The sequence below is a fragment of the Nomascus leucogenys genome, chromosome 4, assembly GCF_006542625.1.
Source record: "Nomascus leucogenys isolate Asia chromosome 4, Asia_NLE_v1, whole genome shotgun sequence".
Taxonomy (NCBI): Eukaryota; Metazoa; Chordata; class Mammalia; order Primates; family Hylobatidae; genus Nomascus; species Nomascus leucogenys.
In genome coordinates, this window is record NC_044384.1 from 41,839,786 (window position 1) to 41,860,876 (window position 21,091).

Genomic DNA, 21,091 nt, shown 5'->3' on the forward strand with positions numbered 1-21,091 from the left:
ATTTGCCAGCTGATGGATGGGAGTTCTGAAGGGTGCCTGGTGGGTGAGCATTTGAATATCAGAAGTTTCATCTCTTTCTTCCAGAGAGAAAAATAGCTTTGCTACCAACCAACACAAAGCATGAATTGTCCTTGACTTTCCCTCCCTCCTTCTGTCTTCTTTGCATAGCACTCAATTTAGCTCACTGACTTTCAGGCACCCAGAACTGTGCAAAAACATAAAAGCTTCAGGGCCAAGCAAACCTGGGAGCAAATGCAGGTTCCTTAGCATGATTTGCACAGTGACCTTGGGCAAATCGCTTAACCTCTCAGGGCAACAGAGTTTGAATTTGTAAAATGGCTTCCAAATACCTACTTTTCAGGGTCCTGACAATGAAAATCCCTAACCCGTTTTGGGAATATAGTAGATGCTCAATAATTGACAGCTGATCAAAGTGATGGTGGACGAAAACACTGCATAAAACAATTAGAGAAGAGGTCAGAAGCAAATGTAGCACATAATTAATTAGAGCATAATCAAGTACTAAAATGTAACGTACCTCAAAATAAATTATTTTAGAGACAAGACCTAGAAGATATCATTGATTCTCATTACTCACAGGTATATAAAATTGTATAAAGTCACCAGGAACGCTGCATTGGCACTGAATTAACAAAAACACAGAACCATTTTGCTCCTAGGGTAAAAACAGGATTAGGTTCCTGTGAGCCCCTAGCCACAACATTTTTGTCAACTAATCAATATATAACATTTTTTCATGTATGTTTCTGTTTAAAGATACCTCATTTAATATATTTCATTGATTCATTAACATTGAATTCACAACCAACAGCATTATAACTCATGCCTGAATGAAGCTTACCTAATGCACTTATTTTCACCAGAAGGTACATCCCAGCTTTCTTGCTTGACTTGCTGCAGAACATCAGACAGCAATTTAGCACTGTGTTTGAGAGCCATTTTAAACAGCTAAATTACCATCAAAAAGCATTAAAAAATCACAAAAATGTGAAAAATGTCACACCAAATAGATGACAACCAGGACCCTTGTTTACCATAGGAGAGCTGAAGCAAGAAAGCAGAGTATCTCTTTGTTCAACCTCTGCTGGAAAGTACACATAGGGTGACTCAAATTTTTCTTCATTCTGCATGCCCATGTTCTCAAATGACCACGGAAACACCGTGAGTATTGATTTGGGCATTACAAATAATGTTAGTAAGTAGGGAAATTTGCAAAAATGGAACCTGCAAATAATGAACATCAACTGTAAATACCAAAGAGGGTTCTTGAACAAAGGAGGGGATGACTCAAAATGAGTGATGAGAGGAGACAGTCTGGGCAGAAAAAGCCACACTAGCATAAGGAAGAAGATAACTAATATTTGGGAACAGTGTATGAGAAAAATTCATATCGGCCGGGAACCAGCCTGACTTAGATCTCATGTAACATACCTGCTCAGTTCCTTCAGATCTGATCGAATGTTCCCTATTCAGAGGGGCCTTCTCTGGCCCCCCCATTTAAAAAGCATCCACCTCTGGTCATTTGCACTCTTGCCTTTCCCCTTGCTTTATTGTTCTCCAGAGTACACTTTTACAAGCTGATATATGTGGGGTTTTTTTGTTGTTAATTGTCAGCCTGTCTTTGCCAGAACGCAGACTCCATGAGGACAGGGATGTTGTCTGCTGTGTTCACAAACCCTGACATCTACACCACCATGTCATTATCTATTGAATGAAGAGATAAATTGAATGGCCTGAATAACACATTAAGAAATATATCTCTCATCTAAGAGGGAATAGTCATTTGGGCAAAGAGTCCAATCAGATATGGAAGATTTATAGTCTAACACTGTATGCAAAATGAAAGAAGAGAAAAATCATTCCTACCCCCATGGGGTAAGCAATTCAGGGAGAGGAGAGAAATGAGCTGAAGATAGAACTGTGGATATTGTTCTAAGCTTGCATCAAGCATTATAGCTAAGCAAGATCATTTATTTTTTAAAAAAACGTTTTGAATGAGATAGGAGTCTATGGGTTGTGGAGCAGGGGGAAGGAGAATGTGGATTAATGTTCAGAGTACATATGCAGAGTGGTGACAACTATGTGCCAAAACCAAGTAGGCACAGGTTTCTCTGTCTCAAAATCTTTTGGGGTGGTTTACACATAAAAGCACCAACCCCTCCACAAATCTCAGCATGTAAAGCATGTCTGATTACCCATGCCTGCTTAAGGTTCTTCCCTACTCAAAATCCTCACAGAAATTATAGAAAACATCTATCCTTAACAAAAACATTTTTCTGTTTTCTGACCATTTTTCTGCCTGCCTCAATTGCAACTGCATTCTAAATGATGATTTGAAGGAAATTGGGAAGCTCTCTGCATTGACAATGGTGACTAAAGTGAGACTGCTGCAGAACCTCTAGGGTCTAAGGGCTTTCAAATTTCACTGTTCCTGGATAACTAACAAATTAAGCCACTGTCAGTCATTAATACTTTAGTATAAATTAGCTTATTCTGCATTTCAAGCAGTAATGATGTAATTCCAAACCTTAATTTTATAGAATGAGAAAACTGAGATCGATAATGGGAAAACAATTTTATAGCTAATTTAGTAATTTGAGACAGGACAAAAACCCAGGTCTCCTGTCATTTAATTAACTGTAGAATTCTGATCCAAAACTGTTCCAAATGTGACAGCTTGCAGAGGTGGTTGAAACTATCTCCTAATGAAATTTCCAATTAGTGAATCCTTGTGAGGAAAGAGTATAGAACCCCCATAAGAGGCAAATAATTGAAAAAAATTCAAATAACTAGTAAAGGTATTATCTTCGATTGGTTTATTAAACTCGTTATTCCCAGAAGTCAAGTCCCTTCTTAGGGCACAGTATTCTCCTTTGGAAGATAAACTGGGCTTCAGTTTTGTTTTGTTTTGTTTAAAAAGGGAGCCCAAGAAAGGCCTGTACTTCTATAAAGACTTAGGACCAATGTGTCAAAACAACAAAATACGGGAAGCTCAAAAGAGACGGAGGGGAAGTCACAGAGCTAGACTTAAAAGCACCCCAAAACAAACATCAGGTTTGCCACTTGTCTACATTTGACTGTGGCATGTGCACAGGAGTCATGGGCCCACTGAGGCTGGCCAGCAGTTACAGGGAGCCGGCTCTCCCTGAGCTCATAGTGACTCTCTGAGTCATGTAGAAGCAACTTCAAATCCTTGTGACAGCAAATGCTAATCAGGAAACTGATTACACCCCACCCAGAGGCGAAAGATGAGCTGATTCCTTAATGGAGGAGCTGGGTTTGACTAGAATGTCTTTGGGAACATTTCATTTAAATGCTGCTCGTTTCTTTAACACATGCTATCATTGCCTTCACAACCATGTCCTACACAACACACATACACACACACAGAAAGCCTGCCTAAACTAAACATTAAATCTACATTCCTCTTCCCTCTGTCCCACATCCCAATAAACCCTTGTCTCACTGAAAAGGACTTCATAAACAATCTCACTTAGCTGTTAATCCTGGATGCTAGCCTAGAATAATCTCCATAGTTTTGTCTTCAAATCATTTTTCCTCTCAATAAATAAATATTGCTTACATTCTCAGAAGTCTTTAAATTGTCAGACAGAAATTTGCTCTTCTTCCTCCATGAAGGTAGGAATAAATATTCTCTTCTTTAATTTGCATACTGTTTCAGGAATCGTATTTTTGCTACGAATGGAATTGACCTGCTAAAGGTGGAACTTCTAACATGAGAGCAGGTAAGTGAGTGAGTTACTTGGAGAACCAGGATCCTTTTCCAGTAGCTTCCAAAACAAACTATATTTGCCACCACATTTTTGTACATCCATCTCTTGACAACGTTTAAACACAGAGATATTGAGCACCAATAATAACATTATCTGCAAAACTACATAGATCATTAAGAGAAACAGTTGGCTTTCTATTTTGAAGCCACCATGTTTTGCTAATTTCTTTTCAAGATGTATTAGATTACTATGTTGGGGAAAGGAATAATACTGTTCTAAACCACAAGTCAGCAAAACGGTCTTTGGGCCAGTTCTGGCATACTGCCTTTTTTATAAAGATTTGTTAGTTGGACACAGCCACGTTCACTTATTTACATATTATGTATAGCTGTTCTTGTGCTAGATGAGCAGAGATGATAAGTCGCAATAGAGATCATGTGGCTCACAATGCCAAATATATTTACTATTGGTACTTTATACAAAAAAATTACCAATTCTTGCCCTAAACCAGTATTTTAGGTTTTGGACAAGGACATTTATGCCTTTAACAAGGCTTCCTGGAAAGTCTACTATTAACCAATGTTTGAGAAATCCCACAATAAAATCAAAGTGCCAGGCTCCAGGAAACTGCCTGTGGTACAAGTGCAGAAGGGACACATTTAGGGACAGTTGCCCAATGTCAGACTCTAAGGAAATACCACACCATAGCTTCCTCTTAACTTTTTCAGTCTCAGGTTCCCTCCAACTTCCTGATTTAGCCTCATATTTCCTGATACAAATCTTGGTACTTTTCCACTTGGCTCTTGGCATCCTCTTTTTAGACAGCCAGTTTTCATTCTTGGCATCAGTCTTTAGTTCCACTCTTGCCACTCATATTGTGTATGTTTATCTGTTCCCGCTCCACTGCTGATCCCAGACATCCAATTCCCATCAGTTCAAGTACAAGCAGAACAACAACAAACAGTCTTCTCAGTCAAATGATTTGTCTCTCAGGAGGTCTCTAACTCTTGATGTTGGATCCCAAGAAAAACAGAAAATTGAGACACCAAAGCATGATTTTTACCCCATATTTCAAGGTTAATCGGTGCTCAAGGAGTTGTTACATGGGATTTTCCAAGGATACATTAATTCCATGGCCTCAGGAAAAGCTATATCACCGAGTCATGGAATGGGATACCTGGTACATTGATTAAATGTATAATCAGTCTTGTGTTCAGATTTCTAAAAAGCAATATTTTTCCCCAACTGTATCTACTTTTTCCAAAGACTTGGAACAGAATCTGTGCCTGGATTTGCCTGTTGACAATGAAAAGGTGGGTGATAACATTTTCTCTGTGGACAGCCCACAACCTCTATGAGATTGATTGAATGGTCTGAACTTCTTTGGCCACTGAGCTACCCCAACATTTATTTTGATTGGAAATAATAACATACTAAAAATTATAACATTAAGTTGAAAGTATTGATCTTAGAAGATTTAAAGACTCATAATTAGGGACATATCTATTTTTAATAAACTGAAAGAGGTAGTTTAAAAGCTTATGTAGGTCACTATATATTGTATATAGTCATACACATGCATAAACACATATGGTATTATTGTGAGATATATGTGTATATGTATTATATAAATACTGCAGTAAAACAATGAAAAGTTGTAGAAAGCCAAGCATCACTATAATTTGAAGTCATTAATAGTAAAGGCAGATAGCCTTTTTTTATCATAAAAGCTCCCAATAATGCCACAAAATTAAAAATATAAAATAATATATATTTGTTATGATGACTTTGAAAAGCTACAAATTTTAATTATGCTCAATATCTCCTCTTAAAAATTTAAAACATTCGTAAGTTTTACAAACATATTCATTAAACTATTAAGACGGGAACTTCTGTAGCCATAGAATATAGCTTTTCTTATGGGGATTCATTTCCATAAGGTTTCCGAAACGAGGATTCTTGTGGGTATTTAGATGGAGGCTGATCATGATGTTCTGAAAGCTCCATGCAACCTGACGTGTGTTGCATACATTACTGCATACTAACATCTTGTGTGATACCTGGAATCCAACTACTTTCAGGAAATTTTTACAGCTTTGTCCTCTTGGATTCAAACTTCAGTTTGCATCAGGTAGAATTATTCTCCACCTTTGAATGCTGGGCCTTAGGACTTTAGGGTCAACTCAACTTCTTTCAGACTGGTCTATCCCAGCACTGGCTTCCTTCTCATCAGTGAGTAGCAAAAGTGTCTCACAGCTGTGTTCCTTCAAGACATAACAACCCTCTCCTCTAAAATTTACATCATCCAATTCTTACAGCCTCTGAGAAACCATATGAGCCACTTCCAGCAGTTCTTTCTAGGCCCCTGGAGTTCCTCTCAAGGAGGTAGTGAAGACGTGTCAAAGTTAAATGAGAGTAAAACCCCAGGGGGCAAGAGCAAATGCAGGCACGGAGAGTGATAGAAATGACAAAGGCTGTGATATAGGGACTGGATGTGCTCCTGAGGGCACTGGGTGATGTAGATGTATGGAGGATCCTGGAGGAAAAATAAATTAGATTTTAAAAATTGGGATAGGATAGAGGCCGGGCACGGTGGCTCATGCCTGTAATCCCAACACTTTGGGAGGCCGAGGTGGGCAGATCACGAAGTCAGGAGATCGAGACCATCCTGGCTAACACAGTGAAACCCTGTCTCTACTAAAAATACAAAACATTAGCTGGGCGTGGTGGTAGGTGCCTGTAGTCCCAGCTACTCGGGAGGCTGAGGCAGGAAAATGGTGTGAACCCGGGAGGTGGAGCTTGCAGTAAGCCAAGATCACCCCACTGCACTCTGCTCTGTCACTGCTCTGTTGCCTGGGTGACAGAGTGAGACTTCGTCTCAAAAAAAAAAATAAAATAAATAAAAATTGGGATAGGATAAGACTTTGGTTAAAAGAAAAATAATAAAAGAAAAAATAATACAGCAAAAGATGGTGACTCAAGAAAAATGTTGAAGACACTCCAGTTGCTGACAGTGGAAGGGATTTCCCTGAACCTTCTGTCCAAAACGAATGCCTTGGGTTAGAAGTGACAAGACAGAACACACCTGTTACCAGAGGTGACTGTCCACAGGGCAAGCGGGCAGGGAGCATTGGCAGCAGCATGGCTAAAACAGAAGCAAACAGGATGAGATCAAGGCTTAAGAGATATGGAGCATGTATATGTAATTACAAAAGTCCATTTTAATCATTTCCATAGAGTAAGTCTTATTTTCCTACTTAGACTGCCAGTTTCTACAGGGCAGGGAAAATATTCTGTAAGTATTTGAAAACACAGTGAAATGGGAGAGTTCATTGATCCCCCTTGCAGGACATGTGACATGGGTGTGGCTCGCCTGTTGGGCTGTTGCCACCACTCAAACCCCTGAGGGGAGGGGGAGCACATAGACAGGTGCAGGAGCCCAGGTGTGTGTGTGTTACAGTGTGCCCTTTTAGCTCTGCCATCCTTGGACAGCTTGAGTGTGTTAACAGCTCAATGGACCCCTCTGCCTTTTCTCAAGGGCAGAGGGCCAGTGTGACAGCTTTCTGTATCCCAAGCTCTTGCCCAACATCCCAGAAGAATCAGGTCACACATGGGCCTGAAGGATGAATGCAGGGTTTTACTGAGTGTGGAGGTGTTTCTCAGCAGGATGGATGGGGAGCTGGAAGCGGGTATGGAGTGGGAAGATGATCTTCTCCCAGAACTTCAGTCCAGTGGTCAAACTCCTCTCCAACTGCCCCCAGCTGAACTCTTGGCACTCAGGAGTTCCTCCTCTTCTCTTTCTCTGCTGTGTCGTTCTGCCATCTGTCTGCTTGTCTCCTCATCTCCTCACCTGCTCATCTGGAGGCATGGCAGGCCAAAAGGTAACTTTTTGGGTGTGAAAACAGCAATGCCTGTCCCCATTTAGGGCCACAGGTCTCCCGACTTGAGGGTGGGGTCTTTGCCAGGGAACCGCCCTCTTCTACCCAGTATTTCCCTGTCTCCTGTCCATGTCAACAGCACATACAAAATCTTATCCAAATTCATGAACAAACTTGTCCAAAGTAACATGGCTCATGAATATCAGAACTCTTTGACCCTAGAGTTTTATTGACCTACCTAGATCAAATGTACCCTTTTTATATGCTATGTATTTTATATATGCTTCATTCTTGGCTTCATTTTAAATCTCTTTTGTTGTTAATTTTTCTTTCTTACCTTCTCTTAATGTGTTATACAATTATAGTTGATTAATCTCTATAAGCCATCCTATGTCCTTTCAAGTACAAAGCAGTTAACTGAATCAACAAGGAATATTATTTATTTGATACACACAAAGACGCAGACACATATGCATGTGTGTATTTCCCCTCAGGTGAAATGATTTGCACTGTGTAGTTATAAGTTGGTTAACTTGCCCTTCAATCTCTGGGAATCCTTAAAGCAAAATTCTATCTTTTTACATTGCTTCATACAAAAATTACTTAGGAACCCAAGTAAAGGTAAACCCCTATTTAAGTCTGGGGTCCCTCTTTAATATCCTTCTCTTTCAAATCATCTCTCCCAAATACTTTCCTGGTTGCCCACCTATGTGTCTCCTTTCCTACCAAGTCTCCACTCCATCACACCAAGTTCAAAGGACGCAGAATGAAGACAAAGGTACCCCCTAAGGGTCTTAAGGCAAGCATTTCTGTTATTTAATGCAGTTTCATTACTTTTTATCACTGGGAGGCATCTTGGCATATGGGAATGGAAATTTAGATTTAGTAACTTTCAGCAATGTCAAAGGAGCTATTAACAGAACCAAATTCTATGGTGTCCTAGTTGCTCTTGGAATATAGGTTTCAGAGTCTCAGCACCACAAGATGACCTCTGAGTTTAATAGAAGTCTACCAATAAAAAATAAATAGGAAATAATAAAAATGACATACTGAGGAATTTAAAATCATAAATGCATGCAAATTCATCTCAAAGATGATTAATCAATCATTAAATAATTAATGAGGACTTAATGTTTTCTCGGAACTGTCCTAGGCACTGTTGTGAATGAAAAAATGGGGGAACATTGAGGCATAATTGCTGAAAACAGGGAAGCCATATGAAATGTTACATTAAAAGGGTGAAAGGAGAAAAATAAAAGTGCTAATGTACACAGTAAATTTTACATATATACATATTATAGACAATATATATATATAGATCTCATTATTCTAAGAAGTGGTGTAAAAAAAGTATAAATGTCTTTGAAATGAAACACTAGAACAAGCACTAGATTAGGAAACAGGATACTGGGACCAGCTCTGGCTTGACACCCAGAAAGTTGTGTGTCTCTGGGAAAGTGAATGTCTACGCCTGGCTCTTCGTTCATCTATGAAAAAAAGAGAATTGGATTATTTATAAACTGAAATCGTATTTTATGTTATGAATATATAATACATTTCTTCATATTAAACACTGACTTATTGATCAAATGAAATTAGAAATATTTTGGAGTTGCCGTTAAATTAAGAGGATAGTGTCAACAGAGGAAATCGTGGTCCTCTGAAAGTGTCCCTCAATAAACTGAAATAGAGCCCAGAGCAGAAGGACAATGAGAACAAGCTCAAGAAGACTATTTTTAAAGCGCTTATATTCTGCAAGAATATGAGTGATGGTATTAGTGAAAAATCATGCTATTCCAATAGTTAGAACTTTTCTAACACACTTCTACATTGCATTTTTCAGAGAAGATGCAAAGCATTGTGACTAAGGCTCCAGGATGTGAAGATGAGAAAAGGCCCTGAACCAAAACCCAGCTCTTGCATTTATTAGCTCTTTCACTTGGAGCAAGTTAACCTCTCTAGAAATGAATGACCCAAACAAAGAAACAAAGGTAACATTATCATGTAAATCATCCTTGTGGGGGAGGATTAAGTCAAAAAGCATTTAATAAAATGTAAACATTCTGATATTCATATTTACCCAGATATGGGAAAAATAAAAAGACAAGTTTATGATTCAATTAGAAGAGGTATCACCACATCTTGGAAAACTTAGTTGTTATAAGTATCTTGAGAATGCTAACACAGTCATACCAGCTGATGCCCGTGTAAGTACTACTGAACTTTTATTCCTAAAATTAATATTACCCAAAAGTTGTAGTCTTCATTTTAGTCCATCTTTCTGGGAGGAGAAATCTCCATGGTTGGTAATATCCATTCGCCCTCTGGCCCATGCCTTATTGTCTCTCCTTAATGCACAGGTAAAGGTGATTTCTTCAACTGAAAGGGTCTGCGGATTTTTTTTTTCTTTTCCTGTCAACTCTTTGAGGGCACTGGGCTGACAGTTCTGGGTCGGGCTGAGTTTAATCTGTTCCTTTCAAATCAAATTATGGGGAGAATGCCAGGGAAATGGCTCCCTAACAGCTGGCATTGTTCAGAAATCACCGAGCTTGGTGAATTTGTAAGATAAGTGTCTAAATTGTGGGGAGAGGCCGACAGCTTCCCCTCTTGGGCTTGAATCTGAGGAACTAATGACTAAATGACTCCATTTTGCTCTCCACACAATGGCCTGTCCTGGAAGACTTGAGAGGCTCTCAGGGTTCAGGGTGCTCTCCAAAAATCAGCCTGCCTAAAAGCTGGCTTGGGATCTTCTCTACTTTCTTTGCTCCCTATTTAATAAACTTAGAACTTTTTAAACTAGTGAGAGTAGAAGAGGATAGATTCTTGCCTGGAGTAATATTAAATCCATGGAAACCTCCCTATCAGCATACTCAGAAAAATGGCTAAAAAAACAGAAAGAACTTGTAGGGCAAAAGCCAAAGAGTGAGAAACAACTTTTAAAATATTATGAGAGGCACCACATTCGCATTAAATACTAAAATATTAAAATTGATTGAGGTTGTGAAATAAGTGAATTACTTAGTCTCCCATGCATTAAAATTAATTTTTCATCTCCTACTACAGGCCACTTCCCACTGGCTTTCCTTGAGCCCACTTAATATTTTATTTGCTGAAGGGAAAAGGTTTCCTTTTGACATATTGGCATTTCTGGGGTTGGTAGACTATCTCACTGCCAACTCCATGAGCAGATTTCTCAGTCCAAGTGAAGCAAGAACAAAGAATAAAATATTTGCTACACATCTTAAGCCTGACACATTTGTTTCCTCCAACCAGATCCTTCCCTAAATACTTTTATCCATGGATCCACTCTTTTTGATTGTTACAATGCCCAGTGCTCCCCTTCTGATTCTCCCTCCAACATCCCCAACGATTAGCCTATTAGTAATATATCCAGGAGAACCACCAAAAAGCAAAAAATAATAAAACAACAAAAAGGGAAGTTGTGATCCCTACAGTTGAGCTGCTGAAACTAGCTCTTTTCTTTTCTTCTTCTTTCCTTTTTTTTTTTTTTCTTTTCAGACAGGATTTTACTCTGTCGCTGAGGCTGGAGTGCAGTGGTGTGATCACAGCTCACTACCACCTTGCTCTCCTGGGCTCAAGCGACCCTCCCACCTCAGCTTCTTGAGTACCTGGGACTACAAGCATGCACAACCAGGCCCAGCTAATTTTTTTTTTTTTTTTTTTTTTTTTTTGAGACGTAGTCTTGCTCTGTCGCCCAGGCTGGAGTGCAGTGGCGCAATCTCTGCTCGCTGCAAGCTCCGCCTCCTGGGTTCACGCCATTCTCCTGCCTCAGGCTCTCCGAGTAGCTGGGACTACAGGCGCCCGACACCACGCCCGGCTAATTTTTTTTTTTTTTTGTATTTTTAGTAGAGTCGTGGTTTCACGGTGGTCTCGATCTCCTGACTTCGTGATCCGCCAGCCTCAGCCTCCCAAAGTGCTGGGATTACAAGCATGAGCCACCGCGCCCGGCCATTTTTTGGTATTTTTTGTAGAGACGGGGTTTCACCATGTTGCCCAGGCTGGTCTCAAATTTTGGGCTCAAGTGATTCTCCCACCTTGGCCTCCCATCTTACTTTTCTTTACTGGGGCTCTGGGAAGGGGGCTTACCTTCTTGGAAATTTAGATCAGCCACAGCATGATAGTCCCTAATCTCTGGAGCTCAGGAATTAATATGGCAGATCCTCTGTAGTTAGGAGGTGAATTCTAAGCTGATAACCAGGTATCAGAATAGATGCTAAAGGTAGTGTGGATAAATGTACCAAAGGAGTCCAACAGGTACTCACTGGGCTTTGGAAACTTACCAGGAAATTAAACATTAAAAACCCCAACTTTCCAATAGTACATTTACATACTGAATCTGGATTCTTTCCTGTAAGAAAAGTCTACACTTGTGAGAAAATAAGATCAGAAATCCTCAACGTCTCTTCAGAATAAGAGAGGATTTGAAATCCTCCATCACTCTTTAATGTGTCCCTTCTTCATGATCACAAAAGTGGAGCAGTGCTTTTGTGCACTAATATAATCGTCGGTGCTAGATCCAGAGATGACTTTGACCTTAGCCTAGTCAAAAATCCTCCTTCCAAATATCATGAAGTAGCAGGAACGAAAGATAACTGGCTCGCCCCAGTCAAATCAGAATAAATGTCTGTTTCTGCATTAGAATCCTGTTTCTCAAGTTTCCATTGTAGGACCTTTGCACATTTAGAAGAATAAAACATTTTCCCCTGCCCTCTCAGGTTCTGCAGCAGGGGGGGCCAGCAAATTAAACAGATGAAATATAAACAGAAGAAAAGGCATATGTTTCTGTATTGATGTTAATATTTTTACACACATAGGGGCTTCACAGAAGATATGTAAAAGCTCAAAGAGACAGCTGGTTCTGAGGGCTTATATGCTATTTTAACCAATGGTAATAAACTGACTAAGTGACTAAGTGGATATAAAGGTAGTTTGGGATCCTACAGATGGTAAACTATGAGAAGGTGACTAGGAAATGTGTAGTAGATAAGAGTGGTTTGGTAAGGTTTGTTATGAAGACCCAAGCTATCTCTAGTGATGAGAGTTGTTCAGCACTTCCTGGTATGGGATGAGGAGGCCCCTTTACAAAGGAAAATTTATGCCCTGCTTTTAGGCAGAAAGCTCCTCTTGCATCTGCTGCTTCCGTATCGCCTTCAGCTCAAAACAATCGATATACCAAAGTGACATATTTTGAGGGGCATATCCTGAGCCCCTTCACACAGATCATTTTTAGGGCAATTGGCAGCCAGACTATGTCTCCTTATTCTTAAAATTAATTCTTCTTTTATGAGATTACTCAAGATTAGGGGCCAATATTGAAACCATATTATTTCAGATCACTTGAGTTTAGAGAAAATGGTACAAATAAATTATCTGGTTATAATATTAACACACTCCTGACCTGGTTCAGTATTCAGACTAAAACCCTGGGGATAAAACCAGTAGCCCTCCCTGTATATATGAAACACTATCAACCTGTTAGCTCACTCCATTCCTGTGATGCTTGTAGGAGAGAAGACAGGAGTCATCAGCCCCACTCAGCCTATGGGAAAATATTGATTCAACTCCATTATTCATCCAATCACACTGTTGGTCAGTCCTGAAGGACAGAGCTAAGCTGCCCCGGTGTGAGTTCTGTGTTCTGTCTACTGTTCCCAAATTGGAGGAGAAGATGCATTGCAGCATTTATTTCATCAAAGACATCACTTAGTTAGAAGATTCCCAAAGCTTCAACAGAAGGGAACACTAACCGATGAGATAATAACAGTGTTTGCAGGAATCAAGGTAAATTGCATAACAACTAGTTTGGGAAACTAAGCTAAATAGAGCTAAACACATTTTTGTGCTGCAGAACTTTTTGGAGTCTTTAATGTCTTGTTTGGCTTTGCAAATATATAAGAAGAGTATATACTAGGCCTATCATTAACATTGTGACCCTGGAAAGCATCAACTGAGGAGAATTTCAAGTGAATACTGAACCCTGGAATGCACCTCAGGAAACACGAGTTATTGCCTGCGGCATCTCACTATTCTTTATCAGGTTTGCCAGGATGCCAGGGAGCCAGGTAGTAACAGGGAACTGAAGGATTAGTCCTTTCTAACTCTAGTTACTTTTGCTAGTCTACACTCATATCCTCACAATTCTCAAGATTCCAACAATCAGCTCACTGTGAATGTACTAAAATCACAATATGCAATTTCTCTTCTCAGACCAGACCTATCACTTCATATCTAAGCCTCTTACCTGTCCACAACTTCAGGATTATTTTTTACATTCATTGCAATCATACCCCTTGCTTTTATCATACTTGTCCATTTACTGTTCCTATAATGGCCATGGTGCTTTTAAGATCTTGTCTTGGCTTATAGTGTTCTTCTTATCTGTAATGAATTGTTTTCTTTTTCCTCTTGGTCCAGCAGAATCCTCATTTGGGTGTCTTATAACCAACTCCTCTTCATGTCAGAAGTGAATTTCTTCTGCTATAAATGTTTACAGTGTCATTTACTTTCTGCCTAGTTTTGCTGGTTATATTTCACAGATTTGGGTTTCACCTGCTATTTAGTTTACAAAGTCTTTTACTCATCTTCATTTCACTGTCAGCACAGAGCCTGATGTCTGGCATATAAAACATTTCAAGTAATTGATTGTTAAAGTTAAATGAGACATGGGAGTTGAAGTTCTATCAATATGTTGAGATCAGATTACAGAGGGCCTTGAAAGCCACATAGAAGACTTTGGTTTAATTTGATAGGTATTTGGAGGTGTTCTGGATTTCTTCTTAAAGAGAAGGAATAAGAGAAAAACACCATGCCTAGCAGGCCAAGCAATGTAGCTTGGTGGTCATAGGCAAAGCTTTCTGAATCTCAGCTCTTAGGTCTGAATCCCAGCCCTCTTCTGCCTCTGTGACCTTGGGAAAGTTACAAATTTTTCTGGCTTTCAGTGTCCTCATTTGTAAAATTAGAATAGCCTTACTCTTAGGGTCATTGTGAATTTTCGATAAGGTTATCCATGGAAAGCCTTTAAAGCAATGTCTGGTACCTAGTGAGCCTTCAAGAAACATTAGCTAGTATTATAATTAACAACAAGGAGAAGTGAAAAGAGCATTGCTTTGTGCATCACGGATCTGAACTCTGCTGCAGTTTGAAGACAAGGTACAAATGAGGTCAAGTATTACCAGTCAAAGAGCCTGATTGGCACTTAAAGAGGATGTGTGTTTGGTGAATTCACCATTCTTTTCACTCCAGGCTCAAAATCAAACGAGTAGCATAACAAATGCACTAATCAAGCTTACAGAGACAATCTATAAAACACAGAAGCTCAATTCATTAATATACAATAAGAAATATAACTATTAAATAGATGAGATGTTGGTGATGGATAAGCATGTTCTTCCTTATAGACAAATATATCCAGGAAGCCAAATCATAATCCAAGCGTTGTTTGATGAAAAGGGAACAGAGCAAGGAGAGAAAGTGGGTGAATTTGGGCACATGATCAAGCTCACAGCCAGATGCATCCCACTCTGCTGCAGGCACATACCCACCACTTAAGAGATGCCCTGACACACTCTGCACCTCGCTCTCCCAGTGACAGTGCCTCTCTTTCTTTTGCTTCTGAGAGCCCCCTCTATAAAAACAATGCATACCATTGTTTTCTTGTTACAATGCAATCATTTGGAGGGATGTTTTCTAAGTGCAATCAAAATGTACTCGGAGTTCTGCCTGACTGTATTCTTGATGCTCATGGACCATTTATTAGGACAGTTTTAAGATAGTTCATCTTTTCTCTTAAACTCCGTTAGTGGTCTTCCAGTAGCCCCGAGAGACTCTGCAGAATATATTTCTGTATCCTTTCTATTTTGAGTCTTCTTAAATTTATCTTTAAATGGTGTATCAATTAGCTTGGGTTACATAATAAACTACCCAAAACTTACTGTCTTAAAATGTCTATTATGAGTCCTTTTGTTCATGAAGGACTCCGTGGGTCAGCATTTTGGGCTGGGCTCAGCGGAGCTCATCTCTTCCTCTTCACATGATGTTGGCTGTGCTTGAACACATGCTTTGGTTCAGACACTGCCAAGATGACTAGGACAGTCAGGGACTCTCGCTACATGTTTCTCCACATGTCTCTCTCTCATATTCCGTTCTGTTAGGCCAGGTCAGGAGCCGAATCAGGGTGAAACAGACTCCATTTTTTGATGGGAGAAGTCATGAAGAATCTGTAGACAGATTTCCTGAAACCTACTATGGATGGAAGTAACTTATGAGTGAACAAATTAATGAATAAACGAATATATCTTCAGGGAGAAAGGTCATAGTAATCAAATATATTAGGCAGGTGAGTTGGCATCTCTGTAAACCATGAGTCCAGGAAACTCACTCATGTAGGCCACAGTGAAAGGGATCCCAGTGTAGCATGCATTATTCTCTCCCGACACTAAAATTTTGTGATCCTAAGAAGGTAATCAGCAGGGAAGGTCAAAGTCCCTGGAAGGGGGCTGGCATCGAGTGACCCTTCCTGAGGAAGCTGACGCTGACCACTTCTGCCCAGTGATCGAATTTGATGGGTTTCATCATCTTCCTTCCCTGTCCGCTCCAGCTCTATCGATTGCATCGCCTTCAATATCTCTTTTGTGGTTAAAGGCTGCTCCTGAGACTGCCCTGTCTGAGTTGCCTAGTTTTGTCAATTCCAATTCAGCCAGACATCCTTTTACCCTTTCCTAGACAACAAAGCTTTCTGGTCGATGTTTTTTTACAAAAAATAAAAAAAAGAAAGAAAACTCATGGAAGACTTAGAAGCCTCAGAAAGTCTTACTAAACCCTTCCTTCCTTTAGACCAATTCTCCCTGCCTGGGTTGAGAGCAATTCTCTTCTCTGATGAGAGCTCATATTTATCTTCTCTTCCAGCCTTTTACCTCTGCCTTGGGACCTCAGACAGAAGTCTCCTTGTTATTCTTCCCTTTCTTTCTTCTTTGTGAAAATTAAAAATGATTTGGTAAACATAAAGTTAACCTGTACATTTTAACCTTTACGTGTCTTTCACCTTATTTTCTAGATCAGAAAAATACCTTTTGAGAATTCTCATTAGGCCTAAATTATGGAACAGGGACACTTTATTTTATGCTTCAAATCCTATATATTTCTTTAAGATTTTCTGCAGAAATACCTCCTGAAACAGGGAAGTTATGAAACTGATACTCTCAGAAGAATGTTCCAGTTATCAAGTGTCTCTTGTGCCATCCCGTCTGTAACTTTGTGATAGACATGAATCAGATTGTCAAAAGTCAATATTAGTAAAAAGCACTCAAACTATAGGGTAAAATCCAATCACCTTATTATAAATAAAAGCAAAAAAAAAAAAAAAAGCTCATCCCTGCCAATTTGTCCTCCTTTAACCTCAGCCACCCCACCCTGTCTGCTCTGTTCAGAAGCCACATAAAACCACTAGTCAGAACTCTCCTTTTTCTGCCTCCGAGATTGCACCTGTTATTCTGCCTAGAATTTCCTCTCCATTAGTTTGCCTGGAAAATTCCTTCCTAAACAGTTGTTTATTTCCTCATTTATATCATCACTATATGTATTTTACCTCCATTAACCTCACTGCACTAAAAATGTTGTGCTTTTCTATAGATCTATAAATAGAGTCTCTTCTTGAAGAAGTTGCAGAATCTTGTCTTAGTGTTTTTACAGATCCCTACCTTTCTGTCAGAGCTTTCTCTGCTCTTCCAGGGGGCTGATGTTTGTACAATCTGCCTTTGTTTTTGTAGCACCTCCTCTCCATCACCTCTCTACATCCTATTTCCTCTTCATCTCCCAATGTCTCTCTCCATCAGCATACTGCTCTCACACCAGAAACATGATCTTGTCTTCTGTATGCTAAAATCTTGTCAATCTCTTCTTGCTCCTCCATTAACTTCCCTATCATTCTCTTTTACCTGTGTACCTAATTTCTCAAAAGAATAGTTTTCACCTGCTATCAACTGCCGCACCATTCAGACACTCCTTGATTCTTTACAATCTGATCTCTAACTTCACCACTGTTTTTGTAATTGCCTTCAAAAACAGATATAACTGGTCAGGCATGGTGGCTTATACCTGTAATTCCAGGACTTTGGGAGGCTGAGGCGGGTGGACAACCTGAGGTCAGGAGTTCGAGACCAGCCTAGCCAACATGGTGAAACCCCGTCTCTACTAAAAATACAAAAATTGGCCAGGCACAGTGGCTCAAGCCTGTAATCCCAGCACTTTGGGAGGCCAAGGCGGGCGGATTACAAGGTCAGGAGATCGAGACCATCCTGGCTAACACTGTGAAACCCCGTCTCTACTAAAAATACAAAAAATTAGCCAGGCATGGTAGTGGGCGCCTGTAGTCCCAGCTACTCGGAAGGCTGAGGCAGGAGAATGGCACGAACCCGGGAGCCGGAGCTTGCAGTGAGCCGAGATCGTGCCACTGCACCCCAGCCTGGGCAAGAGAGCGAAACTCCTTCTCAAAAAATAAAAATAAAAAAATAAATAAATAAAAAATAAATAAATACAAAAATTATCCGGGCATGGCAGCAGGCACCTGTAATCCCAGCTACTCGGTGGGGCTGAGGCAGGAGAATCACTTGAACCAGGAGGTGGAGGTTGCAGTAAGCCAAGATCATGCCACTACACTCCAGCCTGAGCAACAAGAGTGATACTGTGTTTCAAAAAAAAAAAAAAAAGATACAACTTATTTTTTGCCAAAAAGTCCCACCTGCACACACACAAACACACATAGGTATATAAAAATGTAAGATTTTAAGCAATTTTTACTATCCTTAATCTTTCAGTAGCACTCACTCCTTGAACTCTCATCTTTCATGACCTTGCATTCTTCCTCTTCCAGCTGAGAGATAGTCTGGTGAGGGATGGTAGTTGACACTGAAGCACCACACTTTGGATTAACTGATGTTCTCTCTTACGTGCAAGGCATACTGAAAGCACTAGGAGTCAGTCCTTGGTTTTCCTACATATTCCTGTTCCCATTTATGAGGTTCATACACACTGAGGGTCAGTCATGTTTATGACCAACATATTTTTGCCACTTGGGCTTTCTATTATAATGACAGATTTTAAATAATATGTAGGCCATAAATAATAATGTAAGCCAATATGAATGCAAGAAACAAAATTATTTCTTTCATGAAAACTCAATTGTAAACATTTGATGAGGGCAATGTGAGGAAAACAGCACAACAAACCCTGTTGAATTAGAGTGAGATGTTAGTTGTAGGGAGAAAAACATCACAAAACTCTTCAGTGTCATCTTTCATGACATTTAGCATTACTTTAAAGAAATCAAAATGGGAAACAGTAGATGAGGCATCATAGTTATGGTTTACTCAGAGAAAAAGAGCAGAGTGCTTCTTGCCTGAAAACAAAATGCTAGTGGAGAGAGAGAGAGAGATGTCAGAATCCAGACAAAGATTTTTTACTCCTGGAAAGAGCATTTAAGTATTTTGATTAATCTACAATGACCAGTTCCCTTTACACTACATAAGAGGGCTTCTAGTAGAGGTAAGTGCTCATAGCTCACATTAGACAAATGTGACATTAAATCCAGCTCAGCTGCTTATTATCTGTGCATTCCTAGGCAAATTACTTACCCTCTCCAAGCTTCAATTACCTTACATAAGTAGAGGAAACAATAATATTTTACTTACAGTACTGTTATGAGGAGTTGAAACATAAAACAACCAATCATATAAAAAGATGTTTAACCTCATTAGTATGTAAAGTTTATTACGTAATATCTGACACTAAGTGTTATAGTGTCAGCTATGATTTTTGTAGAAAGTGCTCAATAAGTTATCATCATCATCACTAACATCATGAATGCTGTTCTTTGATGCTTTTCTCTTCCCTCCATCCATCTTCATCATGGGAATTCCACATGGTCGGTATTCACTTCTCTTTTCTCTTCATAATAAAATTTCTCCTTTAGCAAGAGCACCCATTGCAATAGCATCAAGACGCTGCTCTGCCCATCATTCCCGTGTGGAAAGGTGTGGATTACATATCTATTATGTGCAAGGTCCTGAGAGTAAAGTCTGGAAATGATATTGACCTCAGGAAGCTCAACCTCTCTATGACTGGCTAGCTCAGCCCACAGTTATTTCTTGTGACCCTGGAAGTGCTATCTATACCTCTCATTTACAAATTATATGATATCTTGTATTGTTTTGAAACCAGACATTTTATATATATGTATATACATGATTTTCTGTTGGCTTTGTTTCTCTGGAAAACTCCAACTGATACTCCAACTAAAGCTGAACACAGCTTTCACTGTATGTTGAAATTATTGAGTCCTCTTGACTTCCTATTTTTGAAGCATAGCTGGAGTTTAGGCTTTGGATCTATTTTCTAATAGGCAGCAACATGGGCCTGTCAACCTAGGCAAATCCTGCTGCTTTGAGGTAAGAATGAAGTTGTATTCATTCCAACACTGGACAATGCTAGCATCAAATTTGTGGGTTCACATCCACCAGTAAGTGACTCTAGACTTGGTTGTGCTACCTACTGTGTAGTATTTCCCAAATACCTATATGTCCCCTATATGCCTCCTTATAAGCCCCTGCTGTGCTTGCTCACTCTCAGTGATGACCCCTTAGCTTGGGTTTCCAGTACTTCCTAGTTGACATTGAAGCACCACACTTTATAGGCCTGGGCCTATAACCTCAACCACCTTGTCTTGAATTTTTACATACTGTGTTGTTTTATGTTCCTGCTCTTCCTGCCCTTCCAACACCTCATCCCACCATATACTCCTTTGCTGCTATTTGTGTTTCATGTGCAATGTCTCCAAGAGTCAATACATTTTGATTTTCTTGAAATAACACCACTACCCAAAATTCCCTACTAATGAGTCCTTTTACCAGACTGAGACTTTTGCATATGCATTCTGGCCTAAATGTGAAATGAGGTCACTATTGCTTTTTGGATTCCAGATGGAGGACTGCCTGCTCCCTTCTCTCATCTAGCTAGGTTGATATCCCACATTATGATCCACCCTATTCTATCTTCTTCTCCTTCTCCCTATCCGTCACTGCTTGTGAGGGGACAGCATGACTCTTACCTGTGTTAACTCATGCTATGGTAGTATGCTGCCGTTAAATTATTGATGATGAATTGGTTGATCCCCTTTGATAAGCCCCAAGGGCAGGCAATACATGGGACAGCTGCATTGAACAGCAGGAGGAGAGGGAAAACAGGGGTCAGCTGCAGCTTGAAATTGACAGAAAGCCTGAGATCTTGGTTAGCTCATGGTGATCTTGAGAGCCAAGAGGTGGGGTAGTATGGGGTCCTCAAGGGATAGTGGCTATAAAAGAGAAAGTACAGTAGCATCAAAATCAACCATCCCTACAACTCTAGGATATGTGTTAACATTTCCTGTTAATAAGAAGACAAACAAGA